General features: G+C 35.0%; 1 protein-coding gene across 1 annotated transcript in view; it reads right to left on the bottom strand.

Moving 5' to 3' along the window:
* LOC118201002 (uncharacterized) overlaps positions 1 to 12,247 on the bottom strand; it is a 42,916-nt gene that overhangs the window by 15,598 nt on the left and 15,071 nt on the right. The window lies entirely within an intron of this gene.

The raw sequence follows: 12,247 nt of genomic DNA, 5'->3' as shown, positions 1-12,247 counted from the left end.
CCACTGCGAACTCCTAAAACCAGCTAATTAAATATACTGTTTCCGAACTACTTAGATTTGCATATACGTCATTAAATGTACCTTCTGGCAGGAAATTGCAATCAGAAGGGAAAGGAAACTTTCGTAAACTAAAAAGCATTGGTAAGAACAAAATAAGGTCTTCACAGTTTAAGTGCTATTAGTAGCACTATAACTGTAAAGACCGGCGTTATGTGGGCCTAAGGTAGCCGACAATTTTTTACATTTGAAACGGTTTAGTAGAATAATGAATTAAGTCAGTTTCATCACATTCAGTGCCTTTTTGCCGAGTGGGATCAAAAGTGAACTTTTAGTTTTATGCACCGAAATTCTGCCTTCTACTCCGCTGGCCGAATTGCTTGTTTTTGCGTAGAATCTTTAATTTTAATTGTAAAAAAAATTAAGCTGTTTTAACTGTATTTATTGTATTTAGTGTTTTAAGTTTTTTCTATATTTTTCAATTTTTAATGAAGCTGTTTTGAGTTTTATGTATTTTGCCTTACCGTGAAGTGAGAACTTAATTAATTGAATGGGAAATATATCTCAAATGAAATTCGAGGAAATAAGTTTAAATAAAATGCAACAAAAAATGTGTATAATTTAATCCGCTGTACAAGGAAGTTATGTAGTATCCACATCAGATTTTTATTTGTTAAATATAAATAATATCGACGTGAGTGTAAATGATTAATAGTATAATCCAAGCGATAATGTAACGTAAGGGATAAAGCAAAATATTTCATTTCGTGCTGAAGGAAATAGACATTTTATTCCCGAGAATAAAAAAAAATCCCACTCGGAAAACAAGGTGATGTGTATTAACAACGTGATGTGTATTTAGATTATGTGTATTAACGTGATATATATTAAAACAACGTGTGACGTGTATTAACGTGATGTGTATTACTACACTGAATATATTATACAGATATATTTACTAGTGATAAACATTTAACATCAGTTTATGAAATTAACTGTTGTTCAGTGTTGGCGATAATGGATCACGAAAGGGATAGTCTATCTTTCCGGAGGATCAGGGCGTTCTAGGAATACAAATGAACGAGAGAATCGAGCAATCATAAGAGCGGCGACTTCCGCTCCAACAACGTCGCTAGCAGTGATTCGACGCCGTTTACCATCTTCTAGTAAAAAGTAATTAAGCTAGTAAAAAGTAATTAATTGCTTAATCAGTTATTTAATTAACATATGCGACTGAGAACTCAAAGAATAAACATACTCATATCCGTTTCAGTATTTAATAAGCTGAAGCGTAAAATTTAATCAAATTTTACCGAGAATTCGTTGAACGTTTACTTTGTTACATTGTTAAAGTTTTATGAGCATTCATTAAGTTTTTAACTGCGTTAAAATTTGTCCGAATTTTTTTTAAAACTGTCTAAGCTTTTGCAATTGTATTAAATTATAATATACTCTAAGTAATAATATACTACACTGAATATATTATACAAATATAATGACTGGTGATAAACATTTAGCATCAGTTTATGAAATTAAAGGGCTCAGTGCATTTGGAACAACAAATAAGATGTAATGCAAACAGATTATTTTAAATAGCAAATAACGTATGACAGCATGTATTGACTTAGTGTCACTCTGCCACAAAAAATATATGTAGCCAGAAGAAATCGAGCCACAATTACGAAACTCGGAATGTAGTCTTGTAAGAGATATGAAAATTATTTAAATTTCGACGATAATGAGACAAGGGTAAGCGCGCTATGCGCATATGAGATGCGCAGCCGGGAGAGTTTAAAAGCATGATTGCTTGTGCCATACGGCTCTTCAGAAGAATCTTGAATGAACGGTATTGTGACTAGAGATGACTCTGAGACTAACAGGCGACAGTACGAACAGTTGTCGGAATTTGAGAAGGGCCGTATAGTAGGCCTCAGAGAAGCAGGTTGATCGAACAGGCGTATTGGCCGCCACATTGGTCGGAGCGATATGATAGTTGTTCAGTGTTGGCGATAATGGATCACGAAAGGGATACTCTGTCGTCCCGGAGGATCAGGGCGTTCTAGGAATACAAATGAGTGCGAGAATCGATCAAGCATAAGAGCGGCCACTTCCGCTCCAACAACGTCGCTAGCACTGATTTGACGCCATTTACCATCTTCCAGGCATCCGATGGTATTAAAGGACATCATACGGAGACGACTGATCGACCTCCATTAAGACGCCTACCGCTGTCCTCACATCATAGGCAGTGTCGATTGGATTTTTGCTGAACTCGGGCAAGCTGAAGTGTGACCGACTGGAGGTGTGTGACATTCAGCGATGAATTCCTATTCACTGTCAGTGCTGATGACCGATGTACACGCATATGAAGGCGGCTAAGCCAGCGGTGCGATCCGGCATTTGTTGTCGACCGGCATGCAACGATTACACAAGGTGTGAGTGTGAGAAGCGATTGGTTGGGACACACGATCACCTCTAACCGTTTTTCAAGGCACTACGACGGCTTGCAGTTAAGTGGACTACATTTTAACGCCGGTTGTACTGCCTCAAGGTTCTTTAATATACTAAGGTTAGGCCAGGAACGGAAAAAGCGTGCCATTGGTTGCTGGTAGTGACGTCACCCGGGAGACAAGACGCATCGGCCGACGCGTCTGCTACATGATTTTGGTAATGGAAAAAATGTAAACTAAAGCAAAATGATCATTTTATATGTGGTAGATATACCGGAAATACCGGGTATATACTTTCCGATTAAGTATTTTGTTAAAGAAAATGTTTATTTTATGCACAGAATTCGTACGAATGCTGAAAATAATTGTAAACATTAAATTCTTTTCGTAAAGGAAAGCATTAGAAAATGAAAAACGATATTTAAGTTAATTAAGGGAAATAAATATAGTAAAACAAGGTATTTTTCAATATTTTTTCGTAGTATTGTTTGCACTAAATAAATCTTGTTGAACAGAACACATGATGGCATAACTGCTAAGACCATGGTAAAAACATAATCAAAAAGTATTATTCTATTTATTTTCATTGCTCATGCACTTTCCATGAGAAATATATGATCGTGATTTTCAGTTTAAATTACATATCTCAAGCAAAAATATATATAAAAAGATTTGACTTAACAAATTCATATTTAAATACCATAAAATTCTACAAATTTCTTAATATACGTCATTATACTTTTAAATAGTATACTTATCACATTCTTTTTAAAGTGAAAAGTCACTTCATACTGATTCACTTCAGATTTTAGCAGAAGTGCGTATATTTTCAGTATAATCTAAAAGTACTCTTATAATCCCTTACACTCCCAAGATTTCTATATAACATTTATCCTGACGTGATTATTTGCTATAGTAAATAATCTTCGATATTGGTATCCTATTCTTCCTTTCATACATTAAAAATGGAACAATTAAAATACATTTTCTTACACATATACGCACAATAATAATAATAATAAACTTGCCTTACATCTTAGTTTCGGCCCACCAGCGGCCGAGCGGTAAAGTCGCTGAACACTGGGTAGTTCGGTTCGAATCCCGCGAACGGGCTGGCTGCATGGGTGTTTTCGTGGTTTTCCTCATGCGTAACGTGTATACGAGCCAGTTTCCCTGAGAAAGTCCTCCACGATGGCATCACACCTATTACGCAGATAGCCTTAGTGTGCTTTGCCATAATTAAATACACCACCACATCTTAATTTCAATTCAGTCTTTACACAAATTCAATATTTTTAATCACTAATGTATTTTTATTAGCTTGTTTCTTAAAATACTTTTGTTATACTCGAAATATGTGTTCAATATTGAATTATTTTTCTTTCTCTTATAATTAAAAACAAGTTATATGGAATCAAAATTAAAACATATGCAGCAGTTAAATAACACTGAACAGAATATCTTACTTTCTCTTTCGCTCTTTGTATTCTAGCATTATACACAGATTTGTTTTCCTTTAGGTTCAAGCATGTGTAAGTTATATCAATTAAATTACATCACACATACCTGTATGCATCAGTTAAATAACACTGAAGGAAATATGTCACTCACTCATTCGATGTTTGCATCATAGTGTGGTCGAGAAATTCTTCTTTCCTCACAGTGAGGCATGTATCAGTTTACTTAGTTCGTAAAGCTGCTTCAATACATAGAGTTACGTTTGGGATGTAAAGAAAGTAACCAAAACATGTGAATGAAGTTGGATACGCAAATTTATTAACTAATCATTTAGGTACTCAGTATTGGTAAACATGACACTGAGTTTAAATATCTCACTACGATGTAAGTCTCATACACAAAATGAAGATTATGATAAAAAATGATTTAAAATGAGAAATTTTTCAATTTAAATGTAAAATAGCAGTAAAATGAAAAATAAATGTAAAATTACATCACAGTTATGTATGAAAACTACATAAATTCATTAAAAAAATAGTTATTTTATCTGTTGTAAAAAGTGTTTTCCGCCAAAAAACGTATTAACGTGTATAATTCTGACACAACGCTATAGCACAATTTGCCACTTCCGCTTAGGTATAATAGCAAATTACCAACACAAATCAAATCAAACTGTTGATGCAACGAAAGTAAACAAACGCCAAGAACTAACGCTGTCACCCACATGACGTCATGCGTATGTGGCATAACTTTCTCCCTGCACTGCGCATCGCTCTTGGGCCCCCCCCTGGTACTGCCTAGGCTGTCAAGTCGTCTAGATGTGATATATCAACAAGACAACACTCGTCCACATACTGCGCGACTTTTCCAGTGTCTTCAAGGATATGACATACTCCTGTGGTCTGCCAGGTTACCAGATCTCTAGCCAATAGAGCATGTTTTGGAAATTCTTGGAAGGCAACTTCAGCGTCCTGGAATATTGGTAAATTAACTGCCCAGTTGCAAATATTGTGTGGAATATATCACCACAACAAACATAGCTAAAAATAATTGTGAAATATATCACCACAACAAGCATAGCTAAAAATAATTGTGAATACAGTTTTTGCATTGTGCAGTTTCAAAATCTAATATCCAAACTATATGAGCAACAACCCTGGTTAAGAAAGTGTATGTTAGGTATGGAATCATAATTATAATACGAAAATAATAAAATAAAGCTAGTTTTATTCATTATAATATAGCACAGAAGTAAGACAATGCCATTCTTCTGGGAGAAATAAAAAATAATTAATTAACAGTTTCACTCAATTAAACAATTAGTTAGCAATGATGAATGGAAAAGTGATCGGCACTTGACGCAAATTGACCCAATCTCCTGGGTATAAGAATGTGGAGTAATATCAGAGAATAGTACTTCCCTTTAAGAAGACACCTCCTACGCGCTCGGCTTTTACCCAATACTTGCTAGTGAAAATTTCATAATCGGCGACGGGGTTCCTCGAGTTCAATGCAACCAGTCATCCCATACTAATTCGGTGCAAGGCAGCATCTCCGACGGGAGGAACATCAGGTGTTAGCCGGCCAACTCTTCAGGATGGTTATTCTACGCTACGAGAGTCGACAGCAAGTTGTGGGCCGCCAGATGTCGCTGCTAGTAAAAAACAGGTCTGCCCAACATCCTATATTCTCTGAGTATGGAAGTTGTCGAAAGCGCGTGAAAAAGTGTTGCCGCGTCGTCAATCAGGGTTGTCCAGTTGATGTACTAAGTAGACAATGGCTTTGTATGTGTTTTCGCCGCTGATTTTTTTCATATTTAAACGAAGAATACCGTCGTAGATCTCTGAATCGATGGCGAATTTATAGAAAATATGTTGATGCTTTTGCTCTGCCAAAAGATGTTTTCATTGCGTATTTCAGATTGCCAAAATTTATAGTTATTTTAATTTGGGATGAACTGAGAGAGTATTTGGAGCCACATTCAGAAAACAAGAACCCAATTTCTACTGAAAGAAAGGTTATATTATTCCTGAAATTATAGATATAAATTGTAATTGTACGCTTTAAAAATGTAGAAGATAATAAGTTTATCAAGCACATAAACCTTCTTCATTTAATACAAATATAGACATCTGATAAGCTTCTACTCGATTTATGTACAGCAAAAATTACGTTTACTTTAAAATCTAACAGTTGAATACCTTACGAATAATACTGTGAACACATAAAATGTCGTTCATTATTACGCGAAATTCACACTAAAATAAAAATTTAAAAAAAAAAAAATAATAATAATAATAATTATAAAACTATAAAATAGACTTATAATATTTTTTTCAGTAGTTGTACTACTACTAGTGTGATACTTTTAAAAATAAGTTTTAGCCCAGAGGGGCTATTAATTTCGCTTTGCCATTTTGTGGCGTTTCACGATAAATGGCGTTTCACTTTTCAAATCGTTGCCATTAAGTATTATCGCACTCTATTATATTTAAAGAAATTAAATAATGAGGAATCTGCAGAATGTATGAATGGTTCTCGCACTGTGATAAAACAACGGTACCTAGAGCCATGAAATTCTGAATAACGTAATCCTCCATCCTAATATAGGCATCTGGAGGCCCAAATTTGGAACTGGGAATTTGTATTACTATCCATTTCATATATCATATTTTGTAAAGCATTTATGAGTGTTTGATTAAGAAACCCAACGATTTCAAAGCGAGCAATGGCAAAAAACACTTTCATCTCTAGCGCGCGAGACTATGTATCGGAAATTCTAAAAATATGCTTTTTTAAAATTATATGATATTGCTGTTGAATTGAATTTTATGGTTTAAGTGCGAAAAACATGATATTTAATAAATAAAGGTAACACGCAAAACGTTAAAAAAATGGCCCTTTGGGAGTAATATAAAATCTTTTTTTTTTTTTTTTTTTTTTTGTGTGTGTGTGTGTGTAATTTTAATACGTTTTAAAACTGGTTTCTAAGTGAGAACTTTCTAAGGGAAACTGGCTCGTATACACGTTACACATGGGGAAAGCCACGAAAACGCCGTCCAGCTCGTTCGCGGGATTCGAATCTCGGACCAAACTACCTGCGTTCAGCGACTCTACCGCTCGGCGGCTGGTGGGCTTGTTAGCAGAATTATACTGTATTATTATTGTATTATGCTATAAAGTAACAATGCTATAAGACTGAGGGTTTGTTCATGGAATAGTACTTTTGTAACCTATTATAGTATTAAAAAATCATTGTTCCTTTGCAAACTTAAAAAAAAATAAATAAATAAATTAATTAATTAAAATACTGTTCATAGCATTCTCATTTTTATATTGTAAAAGAGATATTGATTATTATTAGTTTTCTATTTAAAATGTGTCGAAACGCTGGTTTGATAAGGACTTAAACTGCAGGAGACCTACACTGATTATTTTTACTTTAGTACTTCCATTGTGAAAATATTACTATCTTTTAATTATTTTCAAAGAACAAAATCTTTTGAGAAGGAAGAATATTTAAACTGAGCAGTTCTTATATACAAAATTAAAATAACAGCAATGTAATATTGAAAAAAAGGTATTAGTAATTGTGTGACAAAAATTGCAAAACGAATTAATCACACATACAGGATAGATTAGTTTAATTTTGGTTATATATTTTATATTGAAAAAATATTTTCTTTCATGTTAATTATAGAATAAATTATTTAAAATAAAGCATTTTGATGCGTGTGTGATAATTGAATGCAGCAGCAATCGGCCATACTGTAATAGCGAATGAATTTTATTTCTTTTCCTGAAAGAAATAATTTTCATAGAAAAAGAAAATAAAAAAAGGGAAGAAATATTAAGAAAGAAATATTTTCTTTCTAATTTCTTATTTAAAGAAATATTTTTCGAATAGTAACTGTAAAATAAATTACGGGAAAACAGTTTTAATGTAAACATGGAAAAAAAAAAAAAAAAAAAAAAAAAAAAAAACTTAGTTTGCTATTAGATTGTAATGCAAATTAATCATATTATAAATTTAAATAATTAAAATTGTTTATTTCTAAAAGGATTTGAAGTAAGCTTAATTCATTTACTCTTATCTATTTACCATTGCTTTCATGGTATCCCATATCACTCTTTATTTCTTACCTCTAAATTCCTGCGTTAACTTTCCCATTAAAAAACGAGATTTTCTTTCACATAACACAGCAGCATATTCTACTGCGTGTTGGTCATAATACTGTTTTGTGCAATTTTTTTTTCGAACTACAAATGCAGCGTGTGAGTTAGTGAAATAATGGGAGAATATTCTTAGAATTTCAGCCAGCGCGCGCTATAAATTTCGTCACTCGTCTGTACTGCGATTGGTCTAAAGCTCCTTGAAGCCTTGTCCCCTTCCAGTAAAGTTAAATGGACCCACCCGCCCTCCAACTGAGGACCACAGAATGGCTTTCTCCGATAAGTTGTGATGGCTGTCCATACCGGTTCTTTTGAGTCAATATTGTTCGCTCAAGTTGTAGACAGATCCAGTGATCATAGAATAGGCGTCCTGGTGTGCACTAGACTTAATACGGCGGGGTGACAGCTTCAGTGAACTAGACAACTGGCTTTCGCTACGAGGACGCATCAGAGGCTACAGAAAATGAGCAAGTTGTTTTACTTCCCTCTTTGTACAGGTAGTAACGGGGTACGAGGGATAGGCACTTTGTTGGTTGACTCCCCAAAGGCAGGAGTTTAATAAATTTGAAACACGTAAGACCGAAGCCAAATTCGCTGAAGCATTCTTACGTTACTTGAATCCGATGATCTAGCAGCTTTTGTAGCTAATTCTTCTCTCACGAGCTTGCAAGCGTATTTTAATCGGAAAATTTCTACATTTCCAAAATCTCCTCAAAAGAGATGAGAAAAATCTGCAACCACGTCAAGAACAAAACAATATAACAATTTCTATCTTTTCCAATAAAGAGCTATTGCACGTCGTCTGAAGCTGAGTCATTCCACCGTTTGGAGTTTAAAGATTTTTTATAGAAGGAAAAGAAGGATGATTTATACTACAAAACATACATATTATTGCATACACAATTTACGTTTTAATCAGGTATTTATTCCTCAAAAATCAATCAATAAACCTGCTTACACGTTTGTCTATAGTGCCTAGCTGAGAATGTTGATTTGGTACGTTTCTCCATTGGGGAGAAATAAACGTTTATGGTTACAATCTGCGTATATGCATTTCATCTACTTTTAATTTTGAAATATAATAGGTTTTGTGCGTGTTCCTCGTTTATGTTCCCTTGGCTAATGAAAATTTTCGCTTTTAAATTACTATAGCAGTTTTTCACTGTAAATATTTTAAATGCATACTATTTTCAACCAATCGTCTACTGAAAGAGAAGCTAAAAGTTTTTTTTACTAGAAAAACGTATTTTATTAAAAGAAAAAAATGTTAAAAGGTACGTAATATGCAATTATATGTTGGAAAAGAAACTATTTGGCGTTGCAATGTCAGCAGCATGTCATTGTCAGAAAACACAATGCTTTTAGACAAATGGAAGGAACACAAAGCTTTTAGAGAAATGTATGTTATTTTTTAATAAATTGCTACAAAACTAGGTACTATAAAATAAATTAAAAGCTTTAGAACTATGATTTTTTTTAACATAATGAGCATAATGGGTCGTACTTACATATTATTGCAACCACCTTAGTAGAAATCGCCAAATTTTCAAACTCTGGCAAACATGCGTATAAAGGCCCGTTTCCACTGCTGCGTATGCGTTGCGGTGCTTATGCATTTCTCCAATCAGCGAGCGAATTCACTTTGATTGACATCTGCAATTCGGTCGGTGTGCGGTGACGGATGACATACGGATGGAGTTCAACAATGTTCAACTTCTATCCGTATGTCTGCGGATGCGTTGGGGTCACGTGGTGGAAAAGGAGCAATAATGTGTAAGATAAGATAAGAGTTTTGGCTTCCCTGCTCCGAGAACTCAATCTCACTGCAGGTCCACTTCCCCTTTGGGCACATCGTGGAAGTTCAACTTCCACTATTACCCTCCAGGAGAGCAGCGCACCACCTGGATACGACACCAGGCAGCACCGGTCGTCAAATGCTCCTACCAGTCGCTTGGGCGAGCCCGTCGCAGCGGGACATTACCCAGCGACCCCGGGGGAGACCCCCGGGTTACTAGAACCATGCCGCGCTAGGACGTGCCAGACTCCGGTGCCGGCCAATAAGTGACCTTTCCCAGAGCCTTCAGAACCACCAAGTTCATAAATTTTATACCCCCGTGGCCGAGACTGCCTAGGTACAGATCCTAGCCAGTAGCTTCGCAGAGTTCTCTACGTCGACCCCCGGGGGGGGCAATAATGTGTAGTCACCAAAAATTAATGGCGGCAGAAGAGCGATGAATGCTCGCTTAAGAAAAGAACGTTTTGCTAAAAAGTACTTATTTCTGAATTAACATTATAGCCAGAAATATGCTGAAAAAGATAGCAATCAGCTGAATTTAGTTAAAAAAAGATAAGAAAAACAAGATAACTGCAACTACAGTACTTGTTCGTACAAGAAAATCAGCGGCAAAAATTATAATTCCAAGGTCCATGAAATAGCAAAATTTGTTCTGATAATCATTTCCTAATTCTGCATACTCATTTAGCTTTAATGAAAATGAATGTCTGACTATATCAAACTGCTATAGCACATTAGATATGATTAAAAGATTTTTTTTTTTTTTTCCTTTGAAAACATACAGACTCCCCGTGCACCACATATGTACAACACGGGGCTTACAGAAGTAAGTTAACTAGAACATTAAAGGTTACATGTATAAATAAACATTAAAAATTACATGCATAAATAAAGCGAACAAAAGCAGAGAACAGCAGTCTGGACTTCACGAAAACAGATAAGTTCACTGGCCAAGTCACTCCGAACATTTTCAAATCGTTCTGTAAGCATAATCTAGGGCCATCAAATGTAGGGCACGAGAAAATCAAATGTTCCACATCCTGAGGAACTCTTTTTGAACATTCACATAAATTGTTTGATCGTAGATTAAAACGAAACAGATAACTTGCAAATTTACCGTGACCAGATAAAAACTGAGACACTTTAAAATTTAACGAGAGGAAAGACTCGGAATTCAGTCTATGGTAAATAGAAGGAAGGAACTTTTTGGTGACTTCCGCATTACAAGATGAAATGTATTCCTCATTCCACACAGCTAAAAGCTTTTTATAATGAAAGGACTTCCAATAACTCTTTGGAATGCTAATGTTGATATCAATGGGTAAATTTAAGGCATCTTTAGCTAAGAAATCAGCTCTTTCATTTCCGTAGAAACCATGATGAGCACGCACATAAGCAAAGCAGATATCAATACCTCTAATTCTAAGTGAACTAACAGTTACTAGGGTTTCGATAACTAATTTATCGCAGCTGGTAATACTGTTCAAAAGTTGAAGAGAAGAAAGAGAATCAGAACAAATAAGGTACTTTGAGGATGTTGTCCCATGATCCTGGATCCATTTGACGGCAAGATAAATGCACAGAAGTTCTGCTTGAAAAACTGTACATTCATTCCGTATACGGTGTCTAAGAAAACAAATCTCGGAATGGCCTTCAAAAAGAACAAATGCAAGGCCAACCTTGTTGTTCATCTTGCTGCCATCTGTAAAGAAAACCATATGAAAATTTATTTCAGCAGTCTCTTTATAATCGCAGAAATTTATGGGTTCTAAAGAAGCGGGATGAGGAAGATCAGTGAAGGGGACAATTCCATTAATACAGTCTTCCGAAGCATGAGTTGCCAATGACTCAAAAATATTATTCTTATATGCAATTTCAAAATCAATAGGCGGAACTCCTGCAAGAACAAAAGTAGCCTCATAGCTTAAGGTTCTATAACCACTAATAATACGAAGAAGAATTCTCCGTTGAATCTTTCTTAAATTTCTTTTGTTAACCTTCTTGGCAAGAACATGTCCCCAAGCACGACAGCCGTACGAAATGAAAGGTACAATACACTGCTTATACATGAGTTTCTTAACATCGTAGCTTACTCCAAAAGTATTTTTGGCAATTCGGTGAAAGCCATTAATAATTTTTTCACATTTAGCAGAAAGGAATTCAATGTGCTTTTTCCATGTTAATTTTTGGTCAAGAATGACACCAAGATATTTAACATTTTCTACAAATTCCAAAGGAGAATTATCGAGCATCAAAGAAGCAATATTTTGTTCATCAAACGTACTGGGAACAAGCATAACTTTACTTTTTGAAGGATTGAAAGTGAGTTTATGAGAAATCGCCCAACTGGAGACAAAATCTAGAACTTCTTGTG

The sequence above is a fragment of the Stegodyphus dumicola genome, chromosome 6 (assembly GCF_044657685.1).
Source record: "Stegodyphus dumicola isolate Sdum_Otavi_A_Nest chromosome 6, ASM4465768v1".
Lineage (NCBI taxonomy): Eukaryota > Metazoa > Arthropoda > Arachnida > Araneae > Eresidae > Stegodyphus > Stegodyphus dumicola.
Note: the sequence above shows the minus strand (reverse complement) of the source record. Positions and strands in the feature narration are given on the sequence as shown.